Source organism: Python bivittatus, unplaced genomic scaffold (genome assembly GCF_059951505.1).
Source record: "Python bivittatus isolate LINGU-HERP-01145 unplaced genomic scaffold, Pbiv_v1 ctg000080_np1212, whole genome shotgun sequence".
In the NCBI taxonomy this organism is placed as follows: domain Eukaryota; kingdom Metazoa; phylum Chordata; class Lepidosauria; order Squamata; family Pythonidae; genus Python; species Python bivittatus.
The window spans coordinates 54,231,094-54,247,617 of record NW_028277035.1 but is presented as its reverse complement, the minus strand read 5'-3'; the positions used below and the strand labels follow the sequence as shown (position 1 = coordinate 54,247,617).

General features: G+C 35.3%; 1 protein-coding gene across 1 annotated transcript in view; it reads right to left on the bottom strand.

The window, feature by feature from the left end:
* Nucleotides 1-16,524, bottom strand: part of ATG7 (autophagy related 7) — a 111,795-nt gene that overhangs the window by 8,751 nt on the left and 86,520 nt on the right. The gene's annotated exons all lie outside the window — the stretch shown is intronic.

Below are 16,524 nucleotides of genomic sequence, written 5' to 3'. Positions count from 1 at the left end.
ATTCACTCCAAACTAAGTTAAAAAAAAATTAAGGAAAATAATCAAAAGCAAACATCTGCTTAGTACCTTACAGGTACCAATACCTTAATATTTCATTGCATGCATTTATGCCAGAATAAGTATTTATGTTTCAAAGTCTGGACCTAAATGACCATCTTTTTTTTTTCTTTTTTAGAGCACTGGGTTGGATTTCTTTTTATCATTTTTTAAAAATAAACTTTACTTCTGTTTATCTCTTTTGAATTTGGTCTAACTCCCAAGGAAAGAAGAAAGGGACGAATCCTCTAGACACCACACTTCTACACTATGCAGTAGATACTGTGTGAGGTACCCCCTGAAAGATAGGTGATGGCAGAAGGAACTACTATGCTCTCTATCCCAAAGCAGGAGATGGGACATAGATGTGACCCAGAGAACTTCTGGGAGAGGAGATTCCATCCTTCCATCCTATAGGACATTAAGCCTAGCCTGGAGGGAATTGGATTTGCACAGACTGTATTAATGTCTCAAATCTATGTCTGTTTTTAACATACTGAAGTAGGGAGGAGGGCTATCTTTCCACTTCAAAAACACATCCTTCCCATGTTGGTGAGCTTATAAGTACTTTCATGCACAAAGGAAGGAGGAAAAAAAAATTCCCCTCCCCATTTTCTATTTATCCAGTGTTACAAAACAATTGTAGGTGAATGGATTTTTTAAATGTGGAACAATGATAGCTTTTCACCTCCTTTCTGTTGCAAAAGTGTAGGGAAACAATTATTAAAAGGGAAACACGCACAAAGACACAAGGACCTAAAGGATCAAAAGGAAGGCAATTTTGTAACAGCTCTCAGAAAAAGTACATTATAAGATGACATTACTTACGAAGCCTTTTTACAATAACTATTTTGCAGCAGCTATCCTGTAGGAAGCAGGGATAACTAACCTAACACTCCTACCAGATGTCTGATGTAATGTACATAATGCCTGATGTAATATGTTACTGAATTGTTGGGAGCAGTATACACTGATTGCAACTTAGAAACAAAATTTGGAAAAAAGAGATGGAACAATCATGGCCAAAGTTCTCAATAAGGGCCTAAACAGAAACAATGAACACTTGACAATTAACCTGAAGTCTATTTCTCTTGCGTTGAACAAAGCACAGAGAAATAACTGTTGTAGTAGTTCTTTTATTGTTGAAATTTGGATGTAATTAAGTATAACATTGAAAAGGGAAATAGTATGAGTGTTAAACTAGAAGCTCTAAAATTCAAATTTCTACATCTTATTTTCTTGCTGATATTTCCAAAACTCAGTTCCAAGTTCAAACTTTAACTGTTAAAGAGGAGGTGGCTATGATATGGGCATGCAATAATCATGTTTCCATAATATTATGCATAATGCTTTTTTTTTTTTTTTTAAAGATGAGATATAAAAGAAAGCCACACCAAAGAGCTGGTGGAAGTCACTTAAACATTTGGATTTGGAAAACCACTGATGCAGTAATCCAACTTTTACCAATAGCTTCTTCTGATAGGGAAGGAAGAATACATTCTTCCATTAGAGTAATTCCTGCAGAACTGAGAAAGTGGGAACAGGATAACTTGTCTTTATTTTATAGACACTAAATAAACAGCAAGACCCAGATCAGAGATTCACACTTATTTTTTAAGTCTATTTTCCTTAACTTGGTTTTCAACATTCTGGGTTTTTTTGGGTTGTAATAATAATCTGTAACAGGAAACAACTAGTGGCAGGTTATCTTCTCACCTGCTTTTATAATCAACTTGAAGACTTTCTCTGCCTCTTTTTTCCTCTTTCATTATATGTTGGTGCCTCTATCTGCTTTTTAGAGTCTGAACTATTATTATACAAATGGCATCCAATGAGTTCCCTTTTTCCTGTTACTATTCACAATATTTTTCATACATGTCAACCACAATAAGTACAAAATAAGCTTTTTGAATATGTATTAATTTTACAAACCAAACCAAACCAGCATCTCTGGGTTACTATGTCCCTTTCTTCTTCTTCTATGTCATTTCTATGGAAGTGAGCCTGCACAGTTTGGTTTTAATGTCTATTTCCAACACTTTTAGTGTCTCCTTCACATAATCTGTAATCATTCCTTAAACTGCATTTTTCATTAATTTGTCTATATTTGTAAAATTTTATTTGCAGGCTTAGGCCATATTTGCTTATAAACCTGAGGCTTACAGAGGTGGAAAACATCCATATTTGATAGAAGTGGAGTGTTGAACAGGAGTTTCATTTTCTTTCTAGGAACTTGTAGCTCTCCTTTGCATGATGAACTGTTTCCACATAGATTAGCAGGAAGGGGTAGTTGTTAGCAGACTTGATGAAACTTGGAAGTTGTTGGGTCCCATTTCTCTGCACACTTCATGAACCGACAGCACACTTCATGAACCGACAGGTCTAGTGTTTAGATTCCTCACAGTAGTCACCAGCTACTTTTCCCTTTTTTACAGCAAACAATTGCATCTCCCTACCTTTCAGGGATCTACTGCTCCAATTCCATTATGTCTCCCTTTTTCCCCACTGAAGGCTCAGAACGTGCTCTTTTTTGAGATCTGAAAGCTGTTTCGGAGTTCCAGTGGTGTAGAGTATCTTTTTCAAGGCTTTGCTTCTGATCTCCATTCTTGTCCACTGGGCTTGTTCCTTTGTTTATTTTATGGAGAGCTATTTTCCCATGACAGTTCCTGTTACAGTGTCTCCTTTCTTTGTTAAGACTTTGAACTACTACAAGTCTGAATTATTGCAAATACATGCAAGGTCTTTTTAGGCAGAAACACAAATTTGCCACAAGCACTGAAAGTCACAAACACCAGGTCCTGTCCATTCATTTTCATAGAAAGTCTTTTATTTCTTATTTTTCCCTTCTCAGGCTCTCTGGTTAGCCAAGTACATACTATTTGCTCAGGAAAATTTGTTAGTAACTCTTCCCCCACTCCAGTAACAAACTCTTGTTTGCTTTCCCTGTTTGCTTGCTAAATCCACTTACTCCCTAGAATCTGTCTGCCTTCTGTTCAGTCTCTGCTTACTTATCAGGAAGCAGTGATTCTATACCCACAATAGAAAATCAACAGCTCCCCGAACATACCCCTTGCAATCAGCAGCTACTCTGGAGATGACTTCATAAGTCCTCTATGCAAGTGCTTCCATGTGAGCAAGAACCCTCCACTCTTAGGCTTCCAACTCACAACTTGGCTTCTCAGTGAACACAAACATGCTGTAAATAAAGAGACCACCCTACCACTCACATCACCAACACAACTACAACTAGAAGAGGGGAAAGGCTGCTTACTACTTCTTATGGTTGGACTAAACATGAGAAGAACTGAAGGTATTCACCAATTGAGCAATATTTTATTTAGAAAGCACATAAAGTCACGAATCTAGATATTGCGTTTAAACAGAATGGATTTGGCAGTTGGTTGCTTCTCTGTAGGAATGGTTAGTAAGAAGATGGTTATGTCCTGCTAGAGGAAGGAGGACATCCTTAATTTCTTGCTTTGATTCGTTTTTAAGGAAGCTATATAAACTCATGAATGATTTCATAAATACTCAATAGACACCTACACCATGTGCGTAAATGGGTGAAACATTACATTGTACTGGTACACTGGCTGAAGGGAACATTCCCATCAAATAATACTCTTGGAGATTTTGAAAATTTGCAATATTTCCCAAAGACAAATAGTACATGAAAAATAATCCATATATTGCTCTGTAAACTGATCAGAGAAGGACCCTTAAACTGAGTTCTTAATTTTCATCATCAGAGATTCTGTAAGATTAAAGCTACCAATTCCACACACATCAATTTATAGCTGTAACTAAATTCACTATAAACATGCCCAGAATTTGTAAATCTAACAGCAGATCAATACTTTGACCCCAAGGTACCCACTAGTATACTTTCAAGAATGTCCTATTAATGTCAAAGACTATGACAGGTAGACAGAAACTTTATTTCGGTCATTGACCAATAAAAGTACATTCTATAAAACAAACAAAGCAAAATTATATGATTCAGTATCTTAATAGTTTCTAGCTTCTTACAAGCAAAACTTGTTTTCTTACAAGCAGAACTGGAGTTCTCAACACTGCTTCCCCATATGGAACCTACTTTGATTTTTTAAAGCTATAATACAAATGCAATGATATTCATTTTATGGTATCAACAGAGACTACAGAAATAACATACTAATCCAAGAGTGAGTGATAATATGAGAAACTATCATTTGTAATTTGAACAGAGAGGGGATCAAATATCTCTAGTGCGTTTCCCAAATGGGACTGTTACAAAGCTGTAAAATGAATTCTTTCTATAAAAAACCTTAATATGTCCAGCACAAATGCAGTCCAAGTATTTAGCTCTTCTTTTTATGAATGTCTACAACTCTTATGAAAAAAAGAACTGAATGTTCAGAATGTTTTATTATGACTATTAAACTACCTAAATTACCTAACAACTAGTCTCTAAGAGTTAAGATGATGAGGTGAGCTACAGCTCACAAAAGTTTATGCCTTTGAATAAAGTTTGTTAGCTGGAAAAAGGTACTGTAAGACTCCTGATTTTTTGCCAAGGATACCTAAGCAACTGGAAAATGAAGTACACAGTAAAACTTTGTCTCTGGACCGCCATTCTGCAGACTTCTATCAACGAACAAAACTTTATTTTGGGTTTCACTGTTTTTCTGAAGTAGTCCAGCAAACTGCTGTAACTTATGTCACTGAGTTTGTTTATGTCAATTTTGTAATTACATAATTGAAGTCTTTAGGTCAATTTATATTGTGACATAAACTGATGCAAATGATGCAAAAATAATAACATAATTGCAGACAAGAAATAAGTTGTGCTGATGAGATTTAACAGACAACCCTTCCCCTTAAATGGTTTGTCAAATTGAAGTTTTATTGTATATCAATATTATCCACAGACATCCCAAACTGGCAAGATAAGTGTGCTGGGAGAAAGATGATGTCTACTTTCAGTATTTTTTTCTCTCGTTCTCCATTATAGATGTCTCTAACAGTCATCTATCTTATTGTATACATGTACACAGTAAGATAGATGTATACATTTACACTTATTTATTTAAAAGGAAGAGGCAATCTAACTTGCATTTTTGTTTTGCCTGACAGAGCCTCCTTCCAGTAGTTTCAAGAAGCAATCTATTTAAATGCAAGGAAATTCCAGCAATGTATTACAGAGTTGTAAGAGGCTAATTTAATCCGCTGTAAACAAGCTATATAAGAAGAGTTCTGATTAACTCCCTTTACTTTGGCAACATTTAATCCCATTCCTAAATATAGACTTGGTATTGTGTGAACAGGCCAGTCCTTGCTATCATGTCTATTAAAACATTCTTCCATTAAGAACCCTATTTGCCCATCCAATTCCCACAACATTTAGTTGCACACAAGCCATTTTTCTAAATGAGTTTAACTTTCTCTATTTTTAGGGAAAATATATTTTGCTTGAGGTAGGAGTGCAATATTCATTTCCTTAACAGTTTATATTTTCAGAGCTCGAGAAAGTGTGAAAAAAGACGGTTTGGGTTTGTGTCTCTATGAGGGTGAAGAGATCTACTCTGCAAAAATGTAACATTCCAAGAGAAGGATTGTTGTTGTTGTTTTTTAAATACTAAATATTATAAAATGTAATGCATCCTTTTAAAAAGTAGGGTTTTTTTAAAATAAAAAGTCATAAAATAGATTTGTTTCTATTGTAAATACTGTTTCAGTTTGCAAAAATTCTCATAATAGCTAAGAATAGGATAGATCCAGAATTAAGCTACTTTTAGCAGGCTTAAACCCTAATCACAACCAACTTAAAATCTGCTGGTTTCACGTAATATAATCAAAGCTTAAATCTGCATTCCACCCAATATAAAATGCAATAACAATAAAAGATAGAACTATAGAAAGTAGCACTTAGATTTAGGGTTTGTCAGTACCCTTCAGGTTGATGGGATGCAGGCAACAGTATGTTGCCTGGCAAGATACAAGATAGCCTCCGATTAGACTAGTGAGAGCATGCCTGGAGTAAAATTGGGCTTGGGCTGCACTTGTAGTGTACTGGCCAGAATGTACCCAAACGGACCAATGCTGTCCTCCGACAAGCAGGAATGATACATATGGCATGTGTATGACTAACCTGGCTGAAATCTAATCCATGACTTGTCTATCTTGCTAAAAGGTGTTATCTGAAAGCTTCAACTAAGCAAAGCCATGATGAATCTATGGGCCCATCTGGTGACAACCACAGTATATAGAAGAATGAGATCTGGAATGTCAGGGGAATAAATGGCTGAATTACTGAATTAATGAAATGGTAGACAAAAAAATCCTGGCAAATAGAAGGGGTAGAAATGGAAGCAGTAACAGACTTCATTTATTTGGGCTCCAAGATCACCGCAGATGGAGACTGCAGCCATGAAATTAAAAGACGCTTGCTCCTTGGGAGGAAAGCTATGGCAAGCCTAGATAGCATATTAAAAAGCAGAGACGTCACCTTGCCGACAAAGATCCGCATAGTCAAAGCTATGGTTTTTCCAGTAGTAATGTATGGCTGTGAGAGCTGGACCATAAAGAAGGCGGAGCGCCGAAGAATTGATGCCTTTGAACTGTGGTGCTGGAGAAGACTCTTGAGAGTCCCCTGGACTGCTAGGAGGTCAAACCAGTCAATCTTAAAGGAAATCAACCATGATTGCTCATTGGAAGGATCGATAATGAAGCTCAAGCTCAGATACTTTGGTCACCTAATGCGAAGAGAGGACTCTTTGGAAAAGACCCTGATGCTGGGAAAGATTGAAGGCAAAAGGAGAAGAGGACGGCAGAGGATGAGATGGTTAGATAGCATCACTGAAGCAATGAGCATGAAACTGAGCAAACTCAGGGAGGCAGTGAAGGACCGGAAGGCCTGGCGCAGTATGGTTCATGGGGTCACGGAGAGTCGGACACGACTTAACGACTAAACAACAACAACAACAAGACAAAAAAAGAGTGTATCTGTGAAACTAAGAGAAAGAGGAAGGATTTAATAGATCTGAATGTAATGTATGAAAACATTTAGGATGAAGCTGAAGTGAGTGAATGCTAGAAAGAGTATTTTAGCAATTTGTACAGGAACAACAGTGATATGTTAAGAATAGAATTGAAATTAAAGTCAAAAAGTTTACTACTCAAGAAAAAAATAATAAAAGGGAGTAATGAATGTGTATGAATGTTGAAAAATGATACGGCTGCAGGTATAGATATATAAGTGGAGAGGTTTTAAAATACGAGTGTGGTTTGCTTATATAGTGGCTGTGCAACTTATTTAACAGGGTGGGAAGCTGTATTTGGACCTGATGATTAAAAGAATGCCATTATAGTTCCCCCGTACAAAGGGAAAAGTAGCACAAGGGTGAGCCTCCCATTCAAAGTATATTTTGCAACTCTCCAAGAGATGTTGGTGTTCTTATCCAATAGTAAGAAGCAAATGAGGCCATCTTCAGAACTAGTAGGACCACTATTAGTAAGTGTAGTTATAAGGGTAAGGCACAAGTTGCTATAGAAAAGACACCTAAGAAATACGTGAGCTAGAATTTCAGATTCCTCCAAGTCACATAGGCAGGTTCACTTTGAAAAAGGGGTACTATATTATTTATACTGTATTATTTATCCAAAATCACAGAGGGCAAGACAGTGAAGTGGGCTAAGGAAATAACTCCTTAGCGTGTTAGACTGTTAATACTGACTAGATAATTTGCTGGCACAAAAGGTTGCCTATTTATATGCTGCCAGTGCTGGTGACTTAATTTGCATTGCTCTATCAAACACCTTCTGCCAGATCATGGCTCTAGCTATGGCCAGAAGGACTATATTTGAGATGCCACACTGGCATAAATCACTCTGAATTTTTCCTCCAGGAAGAGGAAAAATTATCAAGAAGGATCATGGCAGCCAGGGGACCACTTGAAAAATGAAGCATAAGCCAAAAATAAAGCAGGTATTTGTGAGCTCTGGACAGGCTTGGTTTACCATAGGGAGAATTTCTTGTAGGCAATCATGCATCTACGAGATCTGCCTTGACATGAAGACACTGAAAGAAATATGGTATCTCAACATTTCTAGCAAGGTAAGCCAAGGTTCCCAAGTTGATAAGCCTTGGGCTACATTCCATAAAACATCTGTTTTAATAACAAATTTACTCATTGTATAAAACAAGAGTGAAAGTAAACAGATACTAGAAATATTTTGTCTAACAGGTGAAATGTTATCAAAATAAAAATATAAATGCATAATTAGGATTAGATTAGTATTAGTAGATACTACTAATTTAATCAAAATAGTAGTATCAAAAACTGTAGCACCATATATGCAGTTTAACTGCATCAAGACTTATCTGTATGAAAAAAAACACATTATAATCCTAAAATATTGTGCCATTGGTTAAAATCCATTATTCTGTTTCACCATCCAGGAACCATTTTCTCAATAGATTAAAGTAAAATAGAAAAAAAAAAGTGGAAGTTACATTCCTGAGTTGCAAAAACTGATTTACAGTCTGTATTCTGATGAAAAACTGCAGGAAATTTTATTGTAAGTTTTCCTCCTGAAGTTAGTGAAACTTCTGGCTATATAAAATCCACTGAGAAAAAGCAATTTCCAATTGATGGGATAAAAATCAGTTTCTGAGCAAAACTTCCCTTACATAATCAAGATTTGACATGGAGAACATTCATTGCAGAATTGAGTGCACTTTGGCAACTGGTGCTCCCCAATGAATACAAAAGTCAGTTTCTTTGCACAATTTAGTATGTTACTATGAGCCAGCTTTCTTGCAAATAACTATGACATATGGACATAGTTGTGATTTAGTATTACACACTGCAATGGGACCCAATAAAATGTTGTACTAATATTCCTAGTGTATATGTGTTCTCTAATTATGGCTGAAAAAAAGTTTGATTAAAGACAAAACTGCCTAATTTTACATGTCTTACTGCACATATGAATGTGAAAGTCTAAAGTAATTACTAAGTCCAAAGACTTAATTTCTAAGGCAATTTATGAGGTTTGCAATTAATACTAAATTTGGCCTGGAAAATGTTAGAGATTTAAATCAATTTACCTTTGGTGTGACCTGCAAGATGGGGGTGGGGGTGGGGGGAGTTCAAGCATTCTCAGTCTCATCTCTGATATGAACTGATACTAGTGCTTTACACTGTTGGCAGCTGCTGTAAGCTACTCTGTCAGCATGGTTATCCACTGCAATAGCAGCAAAAGAGTCACCTAGTCTATTGGAATATATTACTCTCTCAGCTTAACATCCAGTATGGGGATGAAAGCAATGAATTAACAGCACATGGATACTGTAAGCTACTCTATCAGCTTATACTCCCTACATTGAGGCTTAAATTTCTCTTGAAACGCTTCAAGTTGTTCAGCTACTCAGAGGTAAATTCTGTAAGATAATGCTTTATTATGGAGTTTGATTTAGAAGGGCTTATTTTTAAAAGTTTCACAGCCAAATAATAAACATTATCTTTCTTTCTACCATTTTGGAGAAGACAGTGGCGTTCAAAGGCCATCTCTATTAATACAGTGTATTGCTACATGTGGTGAGAACATAAAAAAAAAAAAAAAAACAGCTCAGTGAGAAGTTGGAATCAGATATCCAAAAAACAAGAGTTCTCTTCATACAATGTGACCCTCCTAAATCATACAGGGGAATGTTGCATCTCATGGTAAATCTCTGAGGTGTAGGTAAGAGTTGTTAACTGCAATCCATGACAGCACATCATGGATCCTTTTCAAACTGCCTGGAGCCGTTTGAACTCAGCAGTTAAAAACTTTAATAATTTGTTGCAGGTTTTACTTGTTATGTAGCTATTACTTCTATGAACCAAAAAAAAAAAAAAACACACACACACCTTCCCTTGCCTTTAAAAACACCAACAACAGCGCAAAGAAAAAAGCACAATAGAACTTTTTTTTTGTGTGACCTTCCACATTTCTGGTGCAAGAATTCTACATTTGGAGAAGTCTAGATGATTTTTATGTCACAGTAGGATTCTGAGCCACGACAGAGCGCAAAAACCTGTCTCCAGAGACTCCATGGTGGCAACAGTTCATTTGCAGCCAAAGATTTAAAGAGGCATTTAATTTGATTCTTGGCATCCAAACTAGCAGATAGATATTTTTAGGGCACACTCCATCAAGCACTGAGACTGAGCAGCTTATATTAATATGGATTATATATTTATCACTTCAATATGAAAGACTGTTTTGAATGAGCAAATCTTACATTACTATAGAAAAGTTCCTATCATAACTGGAAAAGATCACAATATTAGGTTCACACAAATGTAAAACTTCTTGCAAGGTCACCATTTTCCAATGGATATATATCTACCTTAAAAAAAAAAAATCCTTAAATGGTTTTAGGCCGAACAGCAAAAAATCAAAAATAAGAATAAAGAAACAGTTTTGCAATGAAAATCATGATGCTCCACTAGCAGAATCTGTTAAATATGTCTTCTCATTTAAGCAGGAGAATTGATGAAAGCAAGTAATTAGTGGTTTTTTAGTCCAAAATATTCTACTAAGTTCTTCTAAGGCACTATAACAGCATGCAGGGTATAAAGGCTAAATGTTTGATTTCAGAACTAGATCAAAAACATAGGATATGGGTGTTAACAAGTGAACTTATGCTGGAAAGGGGAATGGCCAGATGACTATTAGGTGACAAGCAATAAGAGTTCAGCTGAACAATTGCTGGAAGATCAACAGTTGTCATACTGAGAATGAATTGCTTCAGTATTTGTTATTGAAGTCATATTCCCAAAGGCTGAGTAGTAGGAATTTCCTTCTGAACATAGTCTTTTAATATTGCTGTGTCTGTTTTGGCTTCAGGCTACATATTAGAAATGATAAAAGTAGTTCTTTCATACATTTTAAAGTTAGAGTTGTTGCACTGCCAGTATCAACATGAAAAAACGCTTTTGGCTAGAAGGAGAACTCTGCTGTAAGTACCGGACAAGTGTGAACAGAAACTTTCCTAGCCAATCAAAGCACAGGCTTATCTCATCTCAGACTATTTTCCCCCTACCTTTTTATATTTTAGTTTGATTTAATCACTATTGCTTTGGCAATAATTACAAGACAAGTTTAGCACAATTATCCTCTCACTGGAAGGTGAAGTAGTATTTTTTTTTCTGTTTGGTTAGCATGTGAAAGAACAGCAGGACCAATACCCATCTATATTTTCCTCATCAGTTATTCACAGTGCTATACTCAGGGAGTCAAAAAAAGTCATGGTGGCTGCAGTTATGCAATCAAAGACCTGACCCTTCTTTACATATGTCACACATGCTTTTGGCTACATAGTACCATTAAAGGTTTGTTTCTGAGACCAGAAGAATCTGAATGCAATTTCACATGGTAGTTGCATTTAAAACTTGGGAAATTTTTGAAAAGGAATTTATAATATGGTATTTCAGTCATTTGCTAAGAGAAAGCACATCAAGTATTTCCTCAGGATAGCTAAACGCCCTTGCATGATCCTGTTTAGTTCTTGCAATCTTGGCCAACAAGTACTATCAAACACTTCTAACTTATTTTAATCAATAGTTATAGTCTGTTATTCTGTTACACATACAGTATATCTTAGGTAATGTACAAAGAAGACTAAAAATACAATTAAACAATGCCCACTTGATCACAACAGCTTTGTACAGGGCAAGGATTAACTCATTAGCTTCCATTCTTAGCCAAAGTCCAATTTACATTTAAATGTGAAGGGGGAAGAACACAGCAAGAAGGCACAACATTGACTTTATCTTTATCTATCCTTCCTTCTTTTAAGTGATCAAGTTCAGATAACACAATGGTTAATAGTTGGAAATGCCTACTTTAATACCAGTTTGTTGAAGCACTTTTTCAGTTTTGTATATCCTTTGGTATAAAAAGACTGGAAAGTATAATGAAGAAGTTTCTATTTTAGAATCAGATTTTCAGTTGGAACAGCATAAAAGGAATAAATTATCCATTAATTGCCATTATTTACTTTGAATAATACCAGTAACTTAAATAATTTTAACATAGTCAACTGCAAAAATTTTACCCTTACAATAATTTCATTAAAATTATACTTTATATATTTCCCACTTAAGATTAACCAATTTAGGTCTAACAGAAAAACACAGAGCTAAAAATAATTCATGAATTATACTTCACTGCTTTGGCAGAGGTTTCAGTGGGTGTGGGTCAGCTTGCAGTTTTAATATTCTCAAAAGTCCTGTTTGAACATGTTTGTGGAGAATTAAAGCTATACCTTCCTTATAACCTCTATTTCTCAGATCTCAATGAACAAATAATGTGTGATTTAATTTGCCACGTTTTTGATTTCCATTGTCCCAGATTATATCATAAAATTCTAAACGCAGCCCTTATTAATTCTATTGAAAAGGTGACAAAATGCCTACAGCTGTAGTTCTACAGTTAGGAAGAAATATTTCTTCTGAAATAACTTCTTTAAAAATATATATATAATTTCAAATTATAACAACTCCTTTATACAATACATACTATGGAATTCTACTGTTCCATTATGAATAAGGCTTTTTAAAAACAGTGTAGAAAGTACAAGATTTTTATAAAGCAAAAACTATTAAAAAGTAAAAAGTATAAAATACAGCGTCTGACAATTATGTTTAAACCTGAATCCATTTTGAGTACCATTCTTCCTCCTCAAATTCATACAATTCCTTGCAAGTAATTAATGATAGTCAGGAAATGTAGTCTATATTTTTATCTAAAAGCACTAGCAGGTATATTGGTATTATTTCCAAAACTGGATGGGAAAGAGATTGGCAGAGGAAAAAACAATGATTTGAATAAGATGGTGAGTTTACAGTATTGCTCAACTGAAATTTCAATCAGGAACTTCCAAGCTTACAGCCTTGGCTATATTAGTTTTCAGTGTTATATAGTTTATTCATATTTAGCTTTAAATTTTCTAGCCAGCTTTTTCATTATTAAACATAATTCCAAAGTAGGAATTGCTAAGGAATCAAATAATTAAACAATACCAATATAATAAACACTCTAAAAACTTTTTAAATGTTCAAATAACTTTAAAAACAAGCAGCTCAGAGACAAGGAAAGATGAACTCCACAGCTGGAATGTTAGCACTGTGTCCTCTCCTGTATTGCCACACTGTATATCCCTTGAAGATGTGGTTCCTCAAACACAACCTTATTTAATCTTAACTAACAAACAGCAACATACTGGAGAAGATGTTCTATCACATATCCAGGCCTTAGCTGTACAGAAATATGCATTTTATGACATCTGAACCATATTTTTCCAAATTTTATCAGGCAGATGTTAATATATTAGAATATATAAATATTCATATATAGTGATTAATACACACACACACAAAGAAACAAATGCTTATATTCAAACAATATACTTTCTTTCCCTAAAGCCAAAGACTTTAGTTTCTAAAAGTTAATAGCAGCAAAGAGAGGAAATGTGGAGCCTAATCATTTTTTTCATTTTTATTTTATAAGTTAAAAAGCGAAAAAAAGAAACCTACAAAAACGTAACTCTTTCAAATATTAATCAAAGATAGTTTGACATATATATTAATATTATATTAAGCAATTTAACTCCAGAATAAGCATGCATCCTGCTGATCAGAGAAGAAACACAGAATTGAGTGTCCAGGGCATACCAGGCTGAAGAAGGCATATTCCAGATGATAAATAACAACTGTACATATGAACCTACAAATTTGAAACTATACTTCTTCAGCAGAAGGGTACAATTCTGACAGGCTACAATTTTTAAATCAGATTAGCTAATGCAAATAATGGCTTGGGAACAATAGTGGGCGTTGTTTCCTGAAACAGGGTGTTGTTTGATGTACTTGGAGGGACCAAAATTATGTACATCTTCTACCTCATGGCAATGCTAAATCACTGTTCGATGTTCAAACAGAGTAGCTATGTTTCAAGCCATTTAAAATAGGCATTTTAAATTGTTTTTAAATATAATATACTATGTTAGCTGCTTTAAACTGTTTAATAGGTTATTAACAAGGAGCTACTGATGCTTTTCTAAACATAATACAAATACAATGCCATGCCTTAATTAAGAGTTTAAACATCTTTCAGCTTGCTTTATTTTAATTGGCTTGCATATAAACTCCCCTTCCAAAATTGACCCTCCTTCTCCTTATGAGACAAGCTTTGATCTATCAGAGGGCTCTCTTGGCAAAAGAGGGAGAGAACATTTTTATCAGTTCTTCCTTCCCCTAAAGGTCCCAGTGCTACTTCTCATGCTTTTCTGAATATGCATTATCCAAATGGAGCATAGTTCAGAAAGCATCATCAACAACAAAAACTCTCCTCTCCACTACCAGAAATATTTTAAGAGTGGAGTTCCATTTATGGTGTCTCAGGACCCAGCCATGCTGAGCCAGGCTGACTATGAAAGTATTGATGTGAAGTTGTGTAAGTGCTAAATCTTGCCTCACATAGATTAAACTGGTCCTGATTAAGATGACTTAATCAGGACCAGGGCAGTACAAAACAGTGCCCAAATTGTTAAAATCCATTCCCAGGGAGGGTACTTTGGCCTTCTTGTTTAGACAGTTGGTAAAGATTATGCTATCAATTATAAAGAACATTTATGTATTAATGTATTGTCGAAGGCTTTCACGGCCGGCATACGATGGCTGGTGTGGGTCTTCCGGGCTGTGTGGCCGTGTTTTGGAAGTTTTGTTTCCTAATGTTTCGCCAGCACCTGTGACCAGGATCTTCAGAGTGCAGGAGCAGAGACAGGAGCAGTTCTCTCTGTGCCCAGGGTGATGTGACCCTTTTGTGGGTATTTATAGAGATCTGAGGGGGGGAAAAGGGGGATTGGGGGGGGTTGGGTTACTGAGTGGCTGCTTGTTTTGGTGTCAGAATCTGTGTGTATCTTCCTGGGGATTAGGCAGGGTTAGATGCCGGTCACAGGTGCTGGCGAAACATTAGGAGACAAAACTTCCAGAACACGGCCACACAGCCCGGAAGACCCACACCAGCCATTTATGTATTACTTTGGGAAGTGCAAGTCAGCTTTGATTCATACCTTTTAAGAGATGCAGTGAAAGCTTTTAGCATCCCTAGTCATTAATACCGGTCCATGAGAGATGTACATAACTTTGCATCATTGCTGACTAGTGACCAGCATTTACTAGTTTGAAGGTTCTGAAGGCAAGTTTAGTTAAACTACAGTTGTCCAGTTTGGATGTAGTTATGGCCATAAACTTTAGAGTCTATAAAGAATGAAAGGAAGAATCAGAATGCATGAGTGGGAGCAGAAAGTTGGAACATCTTCTGCTAACATTCTCGGAAGCTGGAAACAACACATATTGCTACTATTGCAATATGACAGAGAGGTTTTATTTTTTTATATAATATTTTTATTAAAAATTTACATAGATAAAAGCTAGTTAATAAAGAATGAAAAAGATATACAAACAAAAAATAAAAAAGAGAAAAAAAGAGAAAAAAGAAAGGGAAAGACATATAAAGGATGACTTCACCCTCCTTCCAAATAAGTATAAACATTTGTAGTAATTTAAGACTTTATCATTACAAAAAACCCTCTTCTTCCCATTTGTCATCCCTTGATAATAGCCAAATTATAAAAAAAATAATCATATACAGCAAAAGCAGTAATAGTACCAGTAATAATAACCCATACATTTAACCTTAAACAAATAAATCCATTATGCATTTTAACAATTACTTATTAGAAAAAGTTATAGTTAAAATGCATAAAACAAAAACAAAAGATTTATCCCCATAGGCATAAAAATACCAACAATAGTAACATATATATCTTTGACTAAATCTAATAGGTCTCTTTTACCTTCAAACCTATAACTTTCTCTAACAAATAGAACATAGAAAGTTTGTACCCATATGAAAATATCTTTAAATCCTCATCATACTATCCTGGTCATAATAAAAGATTCCAATAGTAACAACCCAGAATCACAGCTTATATAATTTAACTCTGATCAAATAAGTCCACTTTTAACTCCTTTTTCTTCTTTTTAAGAGGCTTGATATTCAGTTGCTTCTTCAAATAAAGTCCCATATAATAACCTCTTATCATTTTCCCCCTGTCTGTTTTCATACTTCCCTTCTGTGGATCCAAAATAAGATGGCTCTCAGAGTCACTCTTCTGATTTATAATCTGAATATCCCCTTTAATTGTTAAAATATCATCTAGCATAATTTATAAGTCCCATGCAACTTCTTTCTCCATGACACTCTTGTAGTCAAACATTTTTAAGTTCCTTTTCAAATCCACATCTTCTTCCATGTCTTCCATACCTCTTTTATAATCTGACAGTTTTTTAAAGTCCATTTTAAGATCCCTATTCAAATCATCCTCAGCCTCTGTTTTATCCAATAAAACCTTTTCTTCTTCTATAACCTCGGTTAACTCCACTTTAGGAGTAT